This window comes from Anomaloglossus baeobatrachus, chromosome 4, assembly GCF_048569485.1.
Source record: "Anomaloglossus baeobatrachus isolate aAnoBae1 chromosome 4, aAnoBae1.hap1, whole genome shotgun sequence".
Taxonomy (NCBI): Eukaryota; Metazoa; Chordata; class Amphibia; order Anura; family Aromobatidae; genus Anomaloglossus; species Anomaloglossus baeobatrachus.
This window is the reverse complement of record NC_134356.1, coordinates 615,706,381-615,726,592: the sequence shown is the minus strand read 5'-3', so window position 1 is coordinate 615,726,592 and position 20,212 is coordinate 615,706,381.

Genomic DNA, 20,212 nt, shown 5'->3' with positions numbered 1-20,212 from the left:
CTGACTGCCCCATTCCATCATACCCCGGTACTCCCAACTGCAGCGGTGGTACTCCTAATTACCACATACCACAGGTGGTGTCACAAACTCTAATACATCCCCCTTTAAATACCCCCTTCATTTGAGTGGCCGTATGACCCCCGGGTCCGGAGACCCTCGAGCCACCGCGGATCCGGATCCGAGCAGCTCGGCTGCTGGAAAGGGGGCGGCACACACGCTTAGTGCACGCTTGTTTCCCTTTCCGTCTTATAGGACCAGCGTGCCATAACGGAAGTGCCTCTCAGCTGGGAGGTACCTGAGCAATGTGGTCATTCAGTTAGATTCATGCTTGCTAGTTGTCAGGTTCCGTATCCTTACCTGCAAACTTGCACCTGTGTTCCAGTACTAGTTTGGAATACCTGCCTACCAGTACCTGCCAGTATCAGCCTACCTCCCTGTCAGTTTGCATCTGAGCCTCAACGTTCCGGAAGCCGATCGTACCGCAGTCCTCACCTCTTGCTACTTCTCCAGAAGTGGACCGAGTTAAGCTGGCAAAACATTGACAAGAGGTCTATATATCTACTGTTATAGTCCTGAACACATAATCTGTTTTTTTTCCCTAAGAGCCTGGGAAACTCTAAAATTTAGGGTCTCTTGGAGAGGCTACGCTGGGCGAGAGCAAGTCCTCTCCTTGGCTAACTGGTCAGTGTCCATATCTAGTGGCAATATCTGGTTTGTCGAGTTGGCCTATCTGGACTCCGATTCTGCAGGAAATTTCATACAATAGATCATAGTGGATTAGTACCAGATTCCCTTCCAACGTCTTCCAAGTCTTTTGGTGATGCCGTCCGTTGATGGAATAACCCTGTCTGAGACAGTCCATTTTGTCACGGAGCAAGTGGACTTTCGTGTAGGAATGTTGCACTCGGAGAAGATCACTCTCTATTTGCTACCCGGTCTGTCTTATTCCCTAGTCCTGGGACTGCCGTGGTTACAGGTGCATGAACTCGTCATGGACTTGTCTTCAACAAGAAGGAAACAGAGACATTACCTCCACATAGGCCGTATGATTGTCCCATTGACATACTTTAATACTTCAGTCCCTCACCTCCTCGAGGTTGAATTTACCCTCTGTCCCAAGTCGGGACCCAAGCCATGTGTGGCGCCCCTGAGGCTCCAGTGGGGCCCCACCACCGTGACCTCTCCCAACCGAACTGGCCCGATTCCGAGTGCCCCATGGCCCTGGTGGGCGTGTCACATGTCTGAATATATCAAAGAGAATCTGGAAAGGGGATTTATTCATAAATCGTCTTCGGCCACAGCTGGATTTTTCTTTGTGAAGATGAAAGATGGCTCTCTCTGGCAGAGAGAAATGTATGTAAACTTTTGACTTTGCAGTCACTAATAAAAATGCCTCAAAACATTCCCTCTCTCTCATTATTCTGGCATTTGGCAAATATAAAAAAATGGTTCCTAATTGACCTAAAACGGTAAAGTTTTATTCTGATTTCATGTCAGATAGTGGGAAAAACCTACAGATGTGTCTTTTGGGTAGTGTATGTAAACTTCTGGTTTCAACTGAATCTGCAATCGTCACAGAGATTGAACCTTCATCAAGCCCGTTGGCCACTGTTCTTTGCCCACTTCGAGTTTGTTCTCCATTTCAGGTCAGCTGACAAGAACTTCAAGGTGGACATGCTCTCTAGGTCTTATTTGTCTGTTGACCAAGAGGAGGAGCCTCAATACATGATCGAGCACTCCAAGATGCTCACAGTGGCTCAAGTAAACTTGTCTCGAGTACCACCAGTAAAGACGTTTGTCGCAGAAACAGACAGGATGTTAGTGCTGCAATTTGCTCACTCATCTAAGCTTGCAGGTCACGTGGGACAAAAGTCAATCCTTCTGAATTCAAGGCATTAGGCTGGGGCCACACAGGGCACTACTGCGATGCTTGCATGACACTCGGCTCGCGCAGGCAGCACAGCAGTAGCAGAGTGTCATGCTTGTATCCCTGCGACTGCGGTCCGACTGTGCAAGCGGACCTCAGCTGCGGGGGGCGGGCTGGCTCTCAGGAGGGGTGGGCCAGCGCTGCGGAGGGGCGGGCCGGCACGGAGGAGGGGAGAGAGGGATTTCTCTCCCTCTCTCCTCCATTGCTGGCTATTGCGATTCTCGCTCTGAACGCGCGGTACATCGGAGTACCGCGAGTGCAGTGCGATTTTTTTTCTCGCCCCATTCACTTGAATGGGTGCGAGAGAAAAGAGTCTCGCGTTACAATCGCAGCATGCTGCGATTGTTTTCTCGGTCTGATTAGGGCTGAGAAAATAATCGCTCATGGGTGCTGACACATAGGCTAATATTGGTCCGAGTGGAATGCGATGTTTTATCACACTCGCACCGATTTTCTCGCCGTGTGGCTTAGGCCTTACTGGTAGTCCACCCTGTGCAAAGACATTGTGGACTTTGATTCTGCCTGTGCTTCTTGTGCTCACAATAAAACACTCAAGAACCCTCCCACGGAGCAACTATTACCACTACCTGTTCCATTCGCTCTCTGGCAGCATATCGGGATGGACTTCATTCCAGACTTTCCAGTATCCTCATAATTTGCCGTCATATAGATGGTAGTAGACCAACTCTCCAAATCACTCCTTTGTCCGATCTTCTCTCTGCTCCTGTGATCGCTGAGCAATTCATTCAGCAGTTTACCCCTCCACATTGTTTCTGATAGAGGAATCCAATTTACGTCCAGATTCTGGAGGACCACCTGCAAGTTACTGAAAGTATCCCCTGGCGTTTCATTCACAATCCGATGGTCAAGTGGAGTGAGTCAATCAGATTTTGACAAATTTCCTGCAGCTCTTCGTCAAGGCACACCACAGTGATTAGGTCAATCTTTTACCTTGGGCTGAGTTGTCCTACAACAATCATTTGAGTCCTCCACAAATTCTCCTTTCTATAATGTTTATGGTCAGCATCCCAATATTTCTTTCCTTGTGGCTGCCACCTTTGGGATCCCTGCAGCCGATGCTCTCACCAAGAGTTTCTCCAACATCTGGATAAATACCAAGGCCATTCTGGAGAAGTCCTCTGAAGGGATTGAAAAGCACGTGGATAAGAGACACCTAGATTCATCCTTGTTCCAGCCTGGAGACAAGGTATGGCTCTCTTCCAGATATGTCCATCTCAAGAAGCCCTCCTACACATTGGTTCCCTCTTTATGGGTCTGTCCGAAGTTCTTCAGCAGGTTAATGCCGTATCTTACAAGCTTATGCTTTTGGCCTCTTTATGTATCCCCAATTCCTTCCACGTGTTTCTCCTCAAGCCTGTCATCCTGAGCCACTTCTTGAAGGAGCCTGACATCTTGCCCTTACCATTCAGCTCAGGCGACAAAATAAACACCCTGGCCATGAAGAAAGGTGAAAAGTAAAACCTTTTTCCAGTGGATTGGAAAGGTTTTGGTTATGAGGAGAGATCATGGGAGCCAAAAATTAATATTAATGCCCCTCTTCTAGTGAAGATATTTCGTTTGTGCTTGGAAAAGAGGAAGTGTAAGGGGTGCACATTGTTCTGCTCACTTTCCTGGCCGTTCTGCAGTCTCTGTCTCTTTCTCCTGCCCCAGGGACCTGCGCATGCCATGCAGGTCTTCCGGAAGCGCACTTAGTGAGCGCATCTCTCTTCCCTTTTAAGGGGCCAGCACACTATAACCCAGAAGTGCCTCTCAGCCTATGGCTATGGCACTAACTATGGCATCCTTTCCCTATTGAAGGTGCCTGAGCAATGTGGTCATTCAGTTAGTGGAATGGGTATGCCGGTGTCCTCACATGCTCCTGCTCTCCTCCCCCAGCGAGAATATCGTTTCCCTCACCTGTCCAGGCGTTCTGCGGCAGTGGTCCCATCCCCGTCCCACGCTGCAGCCTCATGGAGCATCTGTATTCCTGACAGGCTCCAGGCCTTTTCCCGTAGGGCACGCCCATGGCCACACCCCCTTTCTTAAAGAGCCAGCGCCCTCCTAGCCCAGATGTGCCTCCTAGGTCAGCTGGGAGGCTGCAGGTATTTAACGCAACTCCCTTTGTGAGATGCCTGGGCAATGAGTTAGAGTTAGACTCATTGCTGTAGTTAGGTTCCCTAGCACTGTGCTGCTGCCGCTGACACATAGTGCTAGTTCTGTTACTTACACATATTTGAATTACAGAGTGATGCTGCCATCACCTACACTTACTGCTGCTGCGAGCCACATCCCCGGCCGCCTTTACCTACTTTGCCGCTGCTGCAACAAGCTGCCATGCCAGCAACAATACCTGCTGCCGCAAAGCATCCCTCTCAGCTGCTGCCGTATCCGTCTGTCCATCCATACCGGATGGATCTATTACACCCGCTGCTGTAAACATCCACTCCAGCCACTGCTGCTGTATCCACGTGTGACGCCCTGGCAAAACCAGGTAGTCACAGATAGGCCCCTGAACAACACCCTTCCCTCACTTAGGAAACACACAGCCGACCTGAAACCCTAGTCACCCCCCCTTATGGAAAGATAGACACACCAGTGGGCGGGACCAGGCGGTAGGACACGCCCACCCAGGGGTCTTGACAGCCCGGGGCGGGAAAACAAGCAGTTCTGAGTCAGATCAAGTTTGGAGTTCAAGTTGAGAGGAGCGTGGGCTGGAGATAGGTGTAGCTCCAGCAGAGGAAGTTCAAGTTGAACGGTGCCAGGGTTGGAGCCCTGGTGCCTTTGACTAGGTGGCAGATGGTGGTCTCCGTCAGCAGGAGACGGGAAGACGGCTCGGCAGAACCGAGGTGGACCGGGACAGTGTTGTAGCCCGCCGGTACCGACACGGGGAACCGACCCGGAAACCAGAGCACAAAGGGGGATACTCAGACCCTGAAGCCAGGACTGGAAACCAGGGGCCTGGTTAATTAACCGATTGAGGCCAGGACTAGAGGTCCTGTCCTACCTAAAGTCCCTCATAGAAGACAACAGCCCACCGATAGGGATAGGAGGTCACCGCCAGGGCCCATAGATCCCACGGGCCAGCGTCTGCAGGCACGGCTCCTTAGGCCACATCCAGCCGGGAGCGGACTCCTGAGTTCCAGACCAGGCAGTCCACCATACACAAAGTCAGTGCAGAGGAAAAGGACAGAGATCACCAGCCTGAGTGTGGGACCTGAATGCAACCGGCCGCGGCGGCCGGCCACAAGCACCTTGGTTTACCAAAGACTCGTGTGGTTCATTTACTGTGAGTAACTAAAACGTTCCCCTGTTGTCGCTATACCCTGCACAAAGACACTGGGCCCCGGGGCAACCATCCCTACCCACGGAGGGGTTAACATCCAGCTGCCTTTACATCTCCCTTGGGTGCCCCATAACAGCAGCGGTGGTGTCCCACCTCACCACACAACGTGGGTGGCGTCACGAACTTAATGCGGCTTAGCCCGTACATCTATGTCTCCCCCTTTTATTCGGCGTGTCCGCCAGACCCCCGGGTCCGGAGACCCTCAAGCCACCCCCTTAGGAGGTCCGGATCCGAGCAGCGGCGGCTACTGGCACGGGGGCGGCACACATGCGTCCATCCATCCATCTATCCATCCTTCTCGGATGCATCCTCGACTCCTGCTGCTTCTGCAACCCATTGTCAATCCCACACCCCTGGGGCCAACTGTCGCAGTACCAGTCTTCCTGAGTGGCATCCGGACTCGCACATTCAGCATAACACCTTCACCATCAGGGGCTCTGGAGAAGACCAGGCACAAGTCCGTAGTCAAGGCCCTCTGGGTTTTCGGGGTTTTTTGGCCCAGTGGGTTTACTAAACATCTCAGCTCACCCGGCGAGCACAACAGTTTAATTCATGTTTGCTAGTGGTCAGGTCTCGTATCCTGTGCCTGTTAACCTGTATCTGTGTTCCAGTACAAGTCCGGAATACATGTCTAACACTACCAGCCTGCCTGCCAGTATCAGCCTGCATGCCGGTACCAGCCTGTCAGTTTGCACTAGCCATCCAGTCTGTTCTAGCCATCCTGCCTGCACCTGAATCCGTCCCTGCATCCCTGACCCCTGGAGTCAGCTATTACAGTACCGTGAGATCCCCTGGAGTAGTGTCGCGGGCGGGGAGGACGCCGTCGCTGCTGCGCTCTCGCTAACGCTCATGTCCGGCACTGCTGCGGCTGCTGCTCGGTGGCTCGAGCGGTGGGCCGGATCCGGGGACTCAAGCGGCGCTCCTCGTGCATGAGTGAAAGGGGTGGTTGGTTTAGGGGATTTAGTCCGTGACGCCACCCACGGGTCGTGGTGAAGATAGGCACCACCGCTGCTGATGACGGGGATCCCGGGAGCGATGGTAAGGAGCAGCTGGGATGTTGTTTTCCCCCTCTGTGGGTAGGGGTCGGTGGTCCCGGGGCCCGGTGATGTTGTGATGGGGAAGCAGGGTCGGTGAGGCGCAGAGTTGAAGGGACAGCACGGCGCGGTGCCGGATGGTACGGGTGTACTCACTCAGCAAGAAAGGTACAAAGTCCTCGGTAAACCAAACGGCTGGATGGACGGGTCCCGCAGCCGGCTGCAGTGCTTCTCCCCGGACAGGTGATGGCGGCTGTCTTTCCCTGCACCTTGATGTTCTCTTTCTGACTACTATGGATTCCCAGCGGTAGTCCGCTCCCCGGTGTATTGGTACCGGAGGAGCCTGTTTGCCCGCAGACGCTGGCCCTTGGGTCTCTAGCCTTAGGCGGTAGCTGTATACCCTCACGGTGTGGGCTGTTGCCTTCAATCGGGACTTTTGCTGTTGTGAAACCCCTGGGGTTCCAGTCACATTCGGATCTGACTATTGTCGGCGGCTCCAAGCCTGGTCGGGCTCCGATGGCCCTGCCTGTGTGTGCTGGCTTCACTTCGCTCCCTGGTCGGTACCGGCGGGCCGTCGCCCGACCCCGGTCCTACGGTTCCGCGTTGCTTCACCACTCCTGCAGACGGCCACCACCGTCTGCCAACCTTGCTGTTAGTGCCTGGGCCACAAACCCAGACACCCAAGTGCTCGCTCCTCACTCTTCAAACTCCTACACTGTTCTGTCACTTTTCCCGCCTCCAGGCCTGTGAACTCCTCGGTGGGTGGGGCCAACCGCTTGGCTCCGCCCCACCTGGTGTGGACATCAGACACTGGAGGGAGGCAACAAGGATTTTGTGTTTGGCTGGTGTCCCTGTCTAATGGGGGTGGGGGGTGTTTGGGTGTTATTTGTGACGACCTGGCTAGGCCAGGGCGCCATGTTCCCCCTTGGTGAAATGCAGACCGTCTGCTGGCTGCCCGGCCATCACCGGTTTTATATTTCAACTGTAAAAAGATATAAATAACATGTAAAACATTTTAAATATGTAAGCATTTCTTGTAAGGACACTTAAACGTTGCACATATAGATGTCTTCCGCTCTCCCACCCAAGCAACCTAGCCCTGATGCTGCCCCTAAGAAGTGGGCAGCACCCCTTGACCCCAGTCCAGGTTCAGGCTGCCCGAGCGGGAACGGGTACGGTTACTCGGACCCGGCTGTCACTTCAGGGGACCCCACGTCCAGGGGGACCCCTGACCCCCGGAGGATGGCCACCGGTCCTGGTGGTGGCCGGGCCCCAGCCTGCTCTGCTGCGGGCCCTTCCTCCAATCTGCCTCTCCGGAGGCGGCTCCAACGGAATATCACCCTTCAACTTATTTACAAGCCCACTAGTCCGTGGGTGGCCTGCCTGTTCTCGGCCATGTCCATGAGTAGTCTCTCATGCAGGTTGTACAAACACATAAAGTCCCTCCGGGGACAACTTGCCGGCAACGGCCGGAATAATCACACAGATAATCAGATGAAGGTTCACGGTTCATTAAAGTCATTCAATCAAACTGCTGAGGGTCCCAACGGGGGACAACTGCTTGCAACGGAGGACCGATGCCACTACTTGAGGTCATACTCCTCCAGGACCTCTTCCTGCTCCACATCCGGACGGCTTGGTGGAGATGGAGGGGGCTGGGGCCGCATCTGCTCACTGCGGCTCTTCCTCTGCTTTACATCCAGAGCGAACCAGCCCCTCTCTCCGCAGTGGCGGGTATAAGTCACTAGGTCACCCGGCAGTAGATCACGACCTGGGTGACCCGTGGGGAGGTGTGAATTGACATCACGGCGGGCCACGAATACTTCGGCCTCCAGGCCCGGCTCATAGATGAAGCCAAACCCCCTCCGTTGGTCGAACTGCCGGACTTGACCCTCATACACTGGGCCCCGCACCCAAAAGGTGGCATGACGGAGTGCGTCTTTCTCTCGGATCACCCTCGTCATCACTTCGGCCCTCTGCTGCTCTCTCTGGCGGCAATCTCCCGGCCCAACGGGTTTGGTTCCCTGTCCCAGTATGGGGCGTTGGCAGACCCCTGCGCCCGGGTCGGGCCCGCTGGACCGCATCCACACCGGCCACTACCGGTTCTCTTTCGTGGGGGTCCTGCGGTGACATGGCCTTGACTGCGGCTTTGCAGTTGCGGCCCAGCGCAGCCTCAGCCGAGGCGGGGGACTCAGGGTTAGCTGACCTCACCGGTTGAGCCTTTTGGCCAGCAGCGGCCCGTTCTTCCACGGCCGGGCGGACTGCCGGAGCCAGAATGGCTTCAGATGCGGCCACTTCCGGGGCCGATGGCTCCTTGTCGCAGACGGCTACTTCCCGCGGGGCCTTCCACGGCAGCGAAAGGGACATAGGCCGTTCCCGAACAACGCCCCAGGCCGATCCTCTAGGGCGAACGGGTTGGCTTCCGCTACCGTTGTTGGGGGTAGCGGACCGAGCGGAGGGGCAACAGCAGCCGGTACGGATGGCGGGGGAAGCAGGAGGGTGAGCGGGCGCAGGCCGGGCCCCTCAGCCGCAGCGGTCAGTCTTTCTCGGACATAGGGGCGTGGGTCGCTTACCCGCTCCTCCAACTCTGTCTCCACCTCGCGTCTCCGCACGGCCGCCGCCACTTCCTCCATCTCAGCCACCCAGCGCTCATTCAGGAACCGGACCTGGGCTTGAAGGCAGCAGCACATCTGTGCGGTCCGGGCTTCCACCCACGCCGCTGTTCCTGGCGTGGGCTCGGGGATTTCCGCGGTGCCGGACGGATGGGACATCATGCGTGGCCGTGTTCCAGGAACCAATTGTATGCAGAGTCCTGGCGTCCCCGCTTTTATAGCCTCGGCTACATCAGGCAGACACACTCTCATGCCCCCTTGGTACTCTTCAGCACTTCCGTTTGTTGGGGGCGGGGCTTCGCTTTCGCGCCTTCCCTGCTCGGAGAAGATGCTTGAGCGGGAGCTCTTCGCGCCAAGATGGCGGCGCTTCAAAATTTTTGGCCGGATGCCGCCGGCGGAGATCACAAGGCGCACTTCTACTGGTAAGTAGAGGGGTTCAATCCTGTTCGTGACGCCAAGTTGTCGCGGGCGGGGAGGACGCCGTCACTGCTGCGTTCTCGCTAACGCTCAAGTCCGGGGCTGCTGCTGCTGCTCGGTGGCTCGAGCGGTGGGCCGGATCCGGGGACTCGAGCGGCGCTCCTCGCCCGTGAGTGAAAGGGGTGGTTGGTTTGGGGGATTTAGTCCGTGACGCCACCCACAGGTCGTGGTGAAGATAGGCACCACCGCTGCTGATGACGGGGATCCCGGGAGCGATGGTAAGGAGCAGCTGGGATGTTGTTTTCCCCCTCCGTGGGTAGGGGGTCGGTGGTCCCGGGGCCCGGTGATGTTGTGACGGGGAGGCAGGGTCGGTGAGGCGCAGAGTTGCAGGGACAGCGCGGCGCGGTGCCGGATGGCACGGGCGTACTCACTCAGCAAGAAAGGTACAAAGTCCTCGGTAAACCAAACGGCTGGATGGACGGGTCCCGCAGCCGGCTGCAGTGCTTCTCCCCGGACAGGTGATGGCGGCTGTCTTTCCATGCACCTTGATGTTCTCTTTCTGACTACTATGGATTCCCAGCGGTAGTCCACTCCCCGGTGTATGGGTACCGGAGGAGCCCGTTTGCCCGCAGACGCTGGCCCTTGGGTCTCTAGCCTTAGGCGGTAGCTGTATACCTTCAATACCTGTTGCCTTCAATCGGGACTTTTGCTGTTGTGAAACCCCTGGGGTTCCAGTCACATTCGGATGTGACTATTGTTGGCGGCTCCAAGCCTGGTCGGCGTCCGATGGCCCTGCCTGTGTGTGCTGGCTTCACTTCGCTCCCCGGTCGGTACAGGCGGGCCGTCGCCCGACCCCAGTCCTACGGTTCCGCGTTGCTTCACCACTCCTGCAGACGGCCACCACCGTCTGCCAACCTTGCTGTCAGTGCCTGGGCCACAAACCCAGACACCCAAGTGCTCGCTCCTCACTCTTCAAACTCCTACACTGTTCTGTCACTTTTCCCGCCTCCAGGCCTGTGAACTCTGCTGTGAACCGCTTGGCTCCGCCCCACCTGGTGTGGACATCAGACACTGGAGGGAGGCAAGAATAATTTTGTGTTTGGCTGGTGTCACTGTCTAATGGGGGTGGGGGGGTGTTTGGGTGTTATTTGTGACGACCTGGCTAGGCCAGGGCGCCACAGTAGTACCTAGCAGCTACAGTCCAAAACAAGTGTAGCGCCCTGGACTAGCCAGGTCGTCACAGATAACACACAAACACCCCAACCCCCATTAGACAGGGACATCAGCCAAACACAAAACCCTTGTTGCCTCCCTCCAGTGTCTGATGTCCACACCAGGTGGGGCGGAGCCAAGCAGTTGGCCCCACCCACCAAGGAGTTCACAGACCTGGAAGCGGGAAAAGTGACAGTTGAGTGTTGGAGTTTGAAGTGAGAGGAGTGAGCACTTGGGTGTCTGGGTTTGTGGCCCAGGCACTGACAGCAAGGTTGGCAGACGGTGGTGGCCGTCTGCAGGAGTGGTGAAGCAACGCGGAACCGTAGGACCGGGGTCGGGCGTTGGCCCGCCGGTACCGACCAGGGAGTGAAGTGAAGCCAGCACACACAGGCAGGGCCATCGGACCCTGACCAGGCTTGGAGCCGCCGACAATAGTCAAATCCGAATGTGACCGGAACCCCAGGGGTTTCCTAACAACCAAAGACCCGATAGAAGGCAACCGCTCACACCGTGAGGGTATACAGCTACCGCCTAAGGCTAGAGACCCAAGAGCCAGCGCCTGCGGGCAAACGGGCTCCTCCGGCATCCATACACCGGGGAGCGGACTACCGTTGGGGATCCATAGTAGTCAAACGAGAACATCAAGGTGCAGGGAAAGACAGCCGCCATCACCTGTCCGGGGAGAGACACTGCAGCCGGCTGCGGGACCCGTCCATCCAGCCGTTTACCGAGGACTTTGTGCATCTCTTACTGAGTGAGTACACCCGAGCCATCCGGCACCGCGCCGCGCTGTCCCTGCAACCCTGCACCTCACCAACCCTGCCTCCCCGTCTCATCATCAGGCCCCGGGACCACCGACCCCTACCCACAGAGGGGGTCCCCGTCACCAGCAGCGGTGGTGCCCATCTTCACCACGACCCGTGGATTTCATCACGGACTAAATCCCCCAAACCATACACCCCTTTCACTCACGGGCGAGGAGCGCCGCTCGAGTCCCCGGATCCGGCCCACCGCTCGAGCCACCGAGCAGCAGCATCAGCCGCAACAGCGCCGGACCCGAGCATTAGCGAGCGCGTAGCAGCGGCGGCGTCCTCCCCGCCCGCGACAACTTGGCGTCACGAACAGGATTGAACCCCTCTACTTACCAGTAGAAGTGCACCTTGTGATCTCCGCTGGCGGTGTCCGGCCGAAAATTTTGAAGCGCCGCCATCTTGGCGCGAAAATCTCCCGCTCAAGCGTCTTCTCCGAGCAGGGAAGGCGCGAAAGCGAAGCCCCGCCCCCAACAAACGGAAGTGCTGAAGAGAAGCAAGGGGGGACGGGAAAAAGATGTCTACGCCCGACGGAGCTGTTGGAGGAGTGGCGGTTGCGGCTCCCGCCGCACCCGTAGTTGGAAACGGGATAGCCCCTGCTCCGGTCGCAGGAGCGGGGGGGCCGCGGGTCCAGCGGTCGACCAGGTGATGCCGTTCTCCCTGCCGTATGTGCCCGGCGCTACCTGGCTACCGCAGTACGATGGTAAGCCTGATGCTCTGCAGGTGTTCCGGAAAAAGATTAGCCCGGTCCTTGATTTATATCCCTTGGCTGATAGACAACGGGCAGCGTTAGTGCTAGGGCAGCTAACCGGCGCGGCTGAGCAGGAGGCGGAGACCTGGACCGACACGGACCGGGCCTCGGTGACTACCATTTTCGAAAAACTACAAATCGCTTTTGAGACCCGCACCGAAGCGGAGCTGAGGATGCAGTTTTATCAGTGCCGACAATGGCCTGCGGACAATGTAAGAGACTATGGCCTGCGCCTGCAAACGGCCCTCCGTACACTGAAGCAGGTGGACACTATCAATGATGTGGACAGTAATAAGATGCTAGTAGAGCAATTCCTGCAGGGGCTAGGGTCTGTGGAAGACCGCAAACTGCTGTGGGCCTTGGAACACCCCAACCTGGACTTTGCAGTACTGAAAGAGCGGGCCATCAAGGCCCTGCAGGCCCCAGCGCCAGACCCTCCTGAGGCGGCCCCATGGCCGGCTGAGACCGCTCCTATCACGGTGGCGCCTTCACCCCTGGCTCTACCGACTCCTGCAGCACCCATCGGGATGATGGAGGAACTAGCAGCCCAGGTCCGCCGCATGGATGGAGACCTAGCCAAGATCCTCGCCGCACTCCAGCTTCCGACGAGAGCCAAGCCCCCAGGAGGGCTCCAGCTCGCCGACAGCCCAGAGGTCGTCCCCTGGATGCAGCGGAGAAGGACCAATGACTCACGGTATGGGCCTCCTATCTGTTACAGGTGCAGCAAGCCTGGCCACTACTCTAGACGGTGCCCGTTAAACAAGCAACCCCTGGGGCCAAGGGCCAATCCTCAGGAGTAGACACCAACGGCCCCCCTGATTGGCGAGACCGGTACGTCGGAGCTCGCCCCATCATCCCCCTGGCAGTGGACGGCGTCCCGCTCATGGCCCTCTTGGACACAGGATCACAGGTAACCACTATACCATATATGCTGTACCAGCAGTATTGGGGCACTGACGAACTTGCCCCCTCTGATGATAGCCTGACCCTGATCGCAGCTAATGGACTCCCGCTAGCCCAGGTGGGCTACAAGCAAGTGACCCTGACTGTAGGACGTGCGGAGTTAAAGAATCAAGGGATGATTGTGGTAATGAATGAACCCAGTGATCACACCCCGAAAGTAATCTTGGGGACCAACGTGATGGAACATTGGATGAGTGAGGTGCTTAATCTGTTGCAGCAGTTGGCCGCCACAGCAGGAGGAGGCCGGCAGAGGGCTGTGCAGCGTGAGATCCGGGCCGTTCTGTATCGCCAGCAAGTGAGCTCGACTGGCGGAGAGATTGGTGGAGTGAGGGTGATGGATGTGTCCCCCTTGGTAGTGCCACCCCGAAGTGAAATGATGATCTGGTGCAGGGCAGCAGTAGGCCCCCAGGGGCGCGACTACCCGGCGATGGTGGAACCCACGCCTTCTGAACACTGGCCCACGGTGATGGCGGCCAGAGGGGTGGTTGACGTTAAAAAGGGGAGAGTGCCTGTAAGAGTGCTGAATTGTGGAGAGGAGGAAGTCAGGCTCCCCCGCTATGCTACCCTCGCCAAGTTGCTCACCTTAGACCCTCACACCATTCGCGAAGCTGTCCCACCTACCTCGGCATTCCCTGCCAGTAACCATACACCCTCTGCACAGTTAGAGGGGTGGTGCCAGGAACTACACGTAGGTACTGAAACCACACCCACGCATCACAAAAAGGGGGTATACCGGGTAGTGCAAGAGTATGAGCAGGTTTTCAGCAAGCACTCATTAGATTTCGGGAGGATTAAGGGGATTCAACACCATATCCTTACAGGCCTACACCCACCCATCAAAGAGAGGTATAGGACCATTCCGCCAGCACACTATCAATGCGCTAAAGACATGTTGAGGAACATGAAGGAGGCGGGGGTCATTCGGGATAGTTGTAGTCCCTGGGCAGCCCCACTGGTGCTGGTAAAGAAGAAGGACGGCACCATGAGAATATGTGTGGATTACCGGAAGATTAACCAGATCACGCATAAAGATGCCTATCCTCTCCCCCGTATTGAAGAGTCGCTAGCTGCACTGAGAACTGCTAACTTCTTCTCTACCCTCGACCTCACTAGCGGGTACTGGCAGGTGGCGGTCGCGCCAGAGGACCGCGAGAAGACAGCATTCGCCACTCCCATGGGACTCTGTGAGTTTAACAGCATGCCGTTCGGGCTGTGCAATGCCCCTGGAACCTTCCAACGGCTAATGGAGTGCTGCTTGGGACATCTCAACTTCGAAACGGTCCTACTGTACCTGGACAATGTGATAGTGTACTCCCAGACGTACGAGGCCCATCTGGAACATCTGGCTGAAGTATTCGCGTCCCTAGCCAAATATGGGATGAAATTGAAGCCCTCTAAGTGCCACCTACTGAAACCCAGGGTGCAGTACCTCAGACACGTGGTGGGCGCAGAAGGCGTCGCCCCAGATCCCGAGAAGATCACTGCCATTCAGGACTGGCCGAGACCGACCACGGTGAGAGAGTTGAGACAGTTCCTGGGCCTGGTGGGCTACTATCGTCGCTTCATTAAGGGGTATACGAAGATGGCCGCCTCCATGCAAGACCTCCTCGTGGGACAGACCAAGGGTGGCAGGCCCTCTGGAACCCCGTTGGCATTGGAAGCGAAGCACGAAGAGTCCTTCCGCCAGCTGAAGACGACCTTGACAGGGGAAGAAATCCTGGTGTATCCTGACTATAATCTCCCATTCACTCCCGTCTTCAAGATTTCTCACGAGCTGCGCCTATGCTCTGGAACACACTACCAAGAGAAATCCGATTAATTCCCAACATCCACATCTTTAAGCGGGTCCTAAAAATGCATTTCTTTAGACTAGCCTATCACCTCACTGCCCTGATCTAATCTAGTCCCTTTCTGCCCTTCAAAATATTTACTTCCAGTTCTCGTCCCCTGTACCTGTATAAATTCTCACCGACGGGTTCATGCAGCTGCTTTTGAATACCCTATTAAATCGATGGCTGGACCATATATGACAAGCTTTTCTCTCCCCCATTCACCTTTGTGTCTCCCCTATTTCCTCATAGACTGTAAGCTTACGAGCAGGGCCCTCCCTCCTCTTGGTATTTTAATTTTGTTATTTTGTATTGTCTCATATTGTCTGTACATGTCCCCTCTTAATTGTAAAGCGCTGCGGAATATGTTGGCGCTATAGAAATAAAACTTATTATTATTATTATTCATCCTCTACACCGATGCCAGTAATGTAGGCTTGGGAGCCGTCCTGTCCCAGGTCCAGAACGGAAGGGAAAAAGTGATCGCCTATGCCAGCAGAAAACTCCGGCCCACGGAGAGGAACCCTGAGAATTACAGCTCTTTCAAGCTTAAGTTCCTAGCCCTGGTGTGGGCCATTACTGAGCGATTCCGCCATTACCTCGCAGCCGCTAAGTTCACCGCCTATACGGACAATAATCCGTTAACCCATCTGGACATGGCCAAGCTGGGTGCGTTGGAGCAGCGGTGGGTGGCCAGGCTGTCTAATTATGACTTCACGATCAAGTACCGAGCCGGCCGCAAGAACACCACCGCGGACACGCTATCCTGGATGCCCCACCTATCGGATGAGGGTCCAGAGAGAGATGATCTCGAAGAAATCGAGCTGCCTGCATTTCACGGGCCACCAGTCAAGCAGTTGCATGTCAAGCAGCAGCAGGCGAACCTGGACTCGCTGCCCAGTCAGGGATGGCAAGAAGCCCAAGACCAAGCTCCTGCCATCCCAAGTGGTCAAGACCATGATTGAACAAGATTCCACTAGACTGGACCCTGCTGCCCCGCCTGAGGCCCAACGGCTGTGGAAAGAACGAGCCCGGCTGCATCTGGACCAGGGGAAACTGTATCGGGAACTAATCAACCCGAAGACCCTTGAGAAGGTTCGTCAGCTGGTGGTTCCACAGGCTAGTGTGCTCACAGTCCTACGGGCTTACCATGACGGTGCCGGGCACTTTGGGTGGAAAAAGCTGGAGATGCTGTTGAGAGAGCGGTTCTATTGGAGTGGGATGCGGGAGTCTGTAGAGGCCTGGTGCCGAGAGTGTGGTCCCTGTGCACTGAGAAGAAGGGACGAGGCCAGCCAGAAGGCCCCTCTATGCCCAATCATCACTCATCAACCGCTGGAGTTGGTCGCCCTTGACCACATTAAACTCACCCCTAGCCGAAGTGGGTACACCTACGCTCTGTCCACTGTAGACCACTATTCTAGATTCATGGTGGTTGTCCCAGTCAAGGACCTGACCGGCCGTACCGCCACTAGAGCATTCCAGGCCTATTTCTGCCAACCGCACGGGTACCTGGAGAGGGTGCTTACCGACCGGGGCCCGGCTTTTGAAACGGAGGTGTTTCAAGACTTCTGCCAGTTGTACGGCTGCAAGAAGATTCGGACCACGCCTTACCATGCCCAAACTATTGGCATGTGTGAAAAGATGAACCATCTGGTCCTGGGTCTCCTCAAGACGTTACCGCTGGAAGAGCGGAACCTGTGGCCAGAAAAGCTGCCTGACCTGGTCGATATGTACAATAACATCCCTTCCAGCTCTACCAAATGTACACCAGCGTATTGATGAGAGATCGGCCAGGCCGGTTGCCGGTGGACCTAGAAATGGGCTTGGAAGCTCCAGAAGCCCTCCCTTCGACTGCTGGATGGGACACTTGGCGGAGAGCGCAGTACCGACAGGTCCAGGAGTACGTAGAGAGGAACCTGTGTCGGAGCCGGGAACAGCAGGAACAGTACTTCAACAGGCGGGCTCCAGCTGGCCCCTTTAAACCTGGAGATGTAGTGCTGAAACGAAAAAGAAGAACCCATAAGCTTGATGACCAGTGGGAAAAGACCCCGTATGTCATACAACCCACTGAATGGGAGGATGAGAAGGCCTACCAGATTACTCTTGACCAGGGGAAGACTTCGGCAACGGTGTCCAGGGACCACCTGAAGAGGTGCCCATCGCCGTTGAAGGTGGCAGCTGAAGTTCCAACCCCCAGACCAACCGGGGAGAAAGAAAAAGAGGTGATCCACACAGCAATGGGTGATTTCCCAGCGGACTGGCCTACACAGAACGGCGCGGTGCTTATTCCGGTGATAATGTTCCCACAACCCGTGGAGGAAAAGGAGATGGAAGTAACTGCCAGTGAACCAGTGCCCAGGGCTGCACCTGTACCCAGTCCCCCTGAGTCTCCGCCGGCCCCACACAGTAGATGGGAAGAGGAGCTGACTGTCTCTTCTGTCCCCTTGCCCTCCGCTCATAGTATTGGGCCTAGAAGGTCCACACGCCCCAACCTAGGCCAACCCCCGCTTAGGTACAGGGAAACTACCATCTAGGGGTGTCATATGTTAAGTATGTAAATATGTGAATGAATGACATTAATCAATAGAGTTCTTCATCTGATTGTCTACCTGATTATTCCGGCCGTTGCCGGCAAGTTGAGGGACTCTCTGTGTTTGTACCACCTGCATGAGAGACTACTCATGGACATAGCCGAGAACTGGCAGGCCACCCATGAACTGGTGGGCATGTAAATAGTTTTATGGGATGGAAACCGTTGCCGCCTCCGGAGAGGCAGATTTGAGGAAAGGCTCGCAGCAGAGCAGGCCACCACCAGGACCGGTGGCCATCCTCCAGGGGTCCCCCTTGACGTGGGGTCCCCTGAAGTGACAGCCGGGTCCGAGTAACCGTACCCGTTCCCGCTCGGGCAGCCTGAACCTGGACTGGGGTCAAGGGGTGCTGCCCACTTCTTAGGGGCAGCATCAGGGCTAAGTTGCTTGGGTGGGAGAGCGGAAGACATCCGTCCGTCCGTCCGTTATTATTGAAAATGTTTTTGTTTATATGTGCAACGTTTAAGTGTCCTCATTAAAATGCTTATATGTTCAAAATGTTTACATGTTATTTATATTTTTACAGCTTTTGAAAAAAATAAAACCAATGATGGACGGGCAGCCCGCGGACGGTCTGCATTTCACCAAGGGGGAATGTGGCGCCCTGGACTAGCCAGGTCGTCACAGATAACACACAAACACCCCCACCCCCATTAGACAGGGACATCATCCAAACACAAACCCCTTGTTGCCTCCCTCCAGTGTCTGATGTCCACACCAGGTGGGGCGGAGCCAAGCAGTTGGCCCCACCCACCAAGGAGTTCACAGGCCTGGAGGCGGGAAAAGTGACAGTTGAGTGTTGGAGTTTGAAGTGAGAGGAGTGAGCACTTGGGTGTCTGGGTTTGTGGCCCAGGCACTGACAGCAAGGTTGGCAGACGGTGGTGGCCGTCTGCAGGAGTGGTGAAGCAACGCGGAACCGTAGGACCGGGGTCGGGCGTTGGCCCGCCGGTACCGACCAGGGAGCGAAGTGAAGCCAGCACACACAGGCAGGGCCATCGGACCCCGACCAGGCTTGGAGCCGCCGACAATAGTCAAATCCGAATGTGACCGGAACCCCAGGGGTTGCCTAACAACCAAAGACCCGATAGAAGGCAACCACCCACACCGTGAGGGTATACAGCTACCGCCTAAGGCTAGAGACCCAAGGGCCAGCGCCTGCGGGCAAACGGGCTCCTCCGGCATCCATACACCGGGGAGCGGACTACCGTTGGGGAACTATAGTAGTCAAACGAGAACATCAAGGTGCAGGGAAAGACAGCAGCCATCACCTGTCTGGGGAGAGACACTGCAGCCGGCTGCGGGACCCGTCCATCCAGCCATTTGGTTTACCGAGGACTTTGTGCATCTCTTACTGAGTGAGTACACCCGTGCCATCCGGCACCGCGCCGCGCTGTCCCTGCAACCCTGCACCTCACCAACCCTGCCTCCCCGTCTCATCATCGGGCCCCAGGACTACCGACCCCTACCCACGGAGGGGGAAAACAACATCCCAGCTGCTCCCTACCATCGCTCCCGGGATCCCCGTCACCAGCAGCGGTGGTGCCCATCTTCACCACGACCCGTGGGTGGCGTCACGGACTAAATCCCCCAAACCAACCACCCCTTTCACTCACGGGCGAGGAGCGCCGCTCGAGTCCCCGGATCCGGCCCACCGTTCGAGCCACCGAGCAGCAGCAGCCGTACCAGCGCCGGACCCGAGCGCTAGCGAGCGCGCAGCAGCGGCAGCGTCCTCCCCACCCGCGACACAAGCCTAGTGGTAAATACAGTATTAGGATATCCATGTTATCTTTATGTATTGTCTATAACGCTGCACCTGATTCTGGGTCTAATCTCAGGTTTTAGGACAATTTATGCTTGCTTTGCATTTTTAATGTCATGTTACAAGCAAAGATTCTGGAAATGAGCTAAAAATATAGAACACGCAGCACGACACTGTCTAGACACAATTAATTCCCAGATAGGCACTTTCATCCCTATGAGCGGAATGAATGTTGCTTGCATGTTGCTTTTATAAGTGATCTCCTAAGTGTACTGCCAGTGCGGAGGGAAGCGGATATATGCACCTGCGCTTGCATTACAAAGTACATATAATTACTGCTTGCCTCATAATATTTCAGGGGTCAGGTGTGTACAACAGTGTAGAGGCTGTTGATTTAATGGGTGCGTATGTTACATTTCTCCTTTCTAATAGCGCACATGTAGGCCACTGGCACTTCATTGAGCACGACTAGTAATCAGTGAATACGCTCTGTGTGCCAAGAAATCTTCCATACACAAGTATATCCATTGTGGCAGAGCTACTTCCCTCCTAATGCAGGATTATTACAGGCCATAAATCTGCACCAAGCTCAGTTGACAGACCGCGCTCTCTCTGCCAGTGCCTTAAAGTCCTTAAATCTTTTCATAAAATATTCCTGAAAACATTTACTTCAGAAACTCTGGAATAGATTCAAGCAACTGCACTAAATATCATCATCAGCAGAATCCAGCAAGCCTAATGTCTAATATCAAGTGATCCTCTGCTTGTAGATGAGGTTGGCCGGATCACATAGTGCTGAGGTTATGTGTAAGGTCCAGTCATCCCGACTGTCGATGACCAGATCTGGGTCCCACAGTGCTGAGGTTATGTGTAAGGTCCACTCATCTCGACAGTCGATGACCAGGACAGGAACTCATAGTGCTGAGGTTATGGTGTAAGGTCCAGTCATCCCGACTGTCGATGACCAG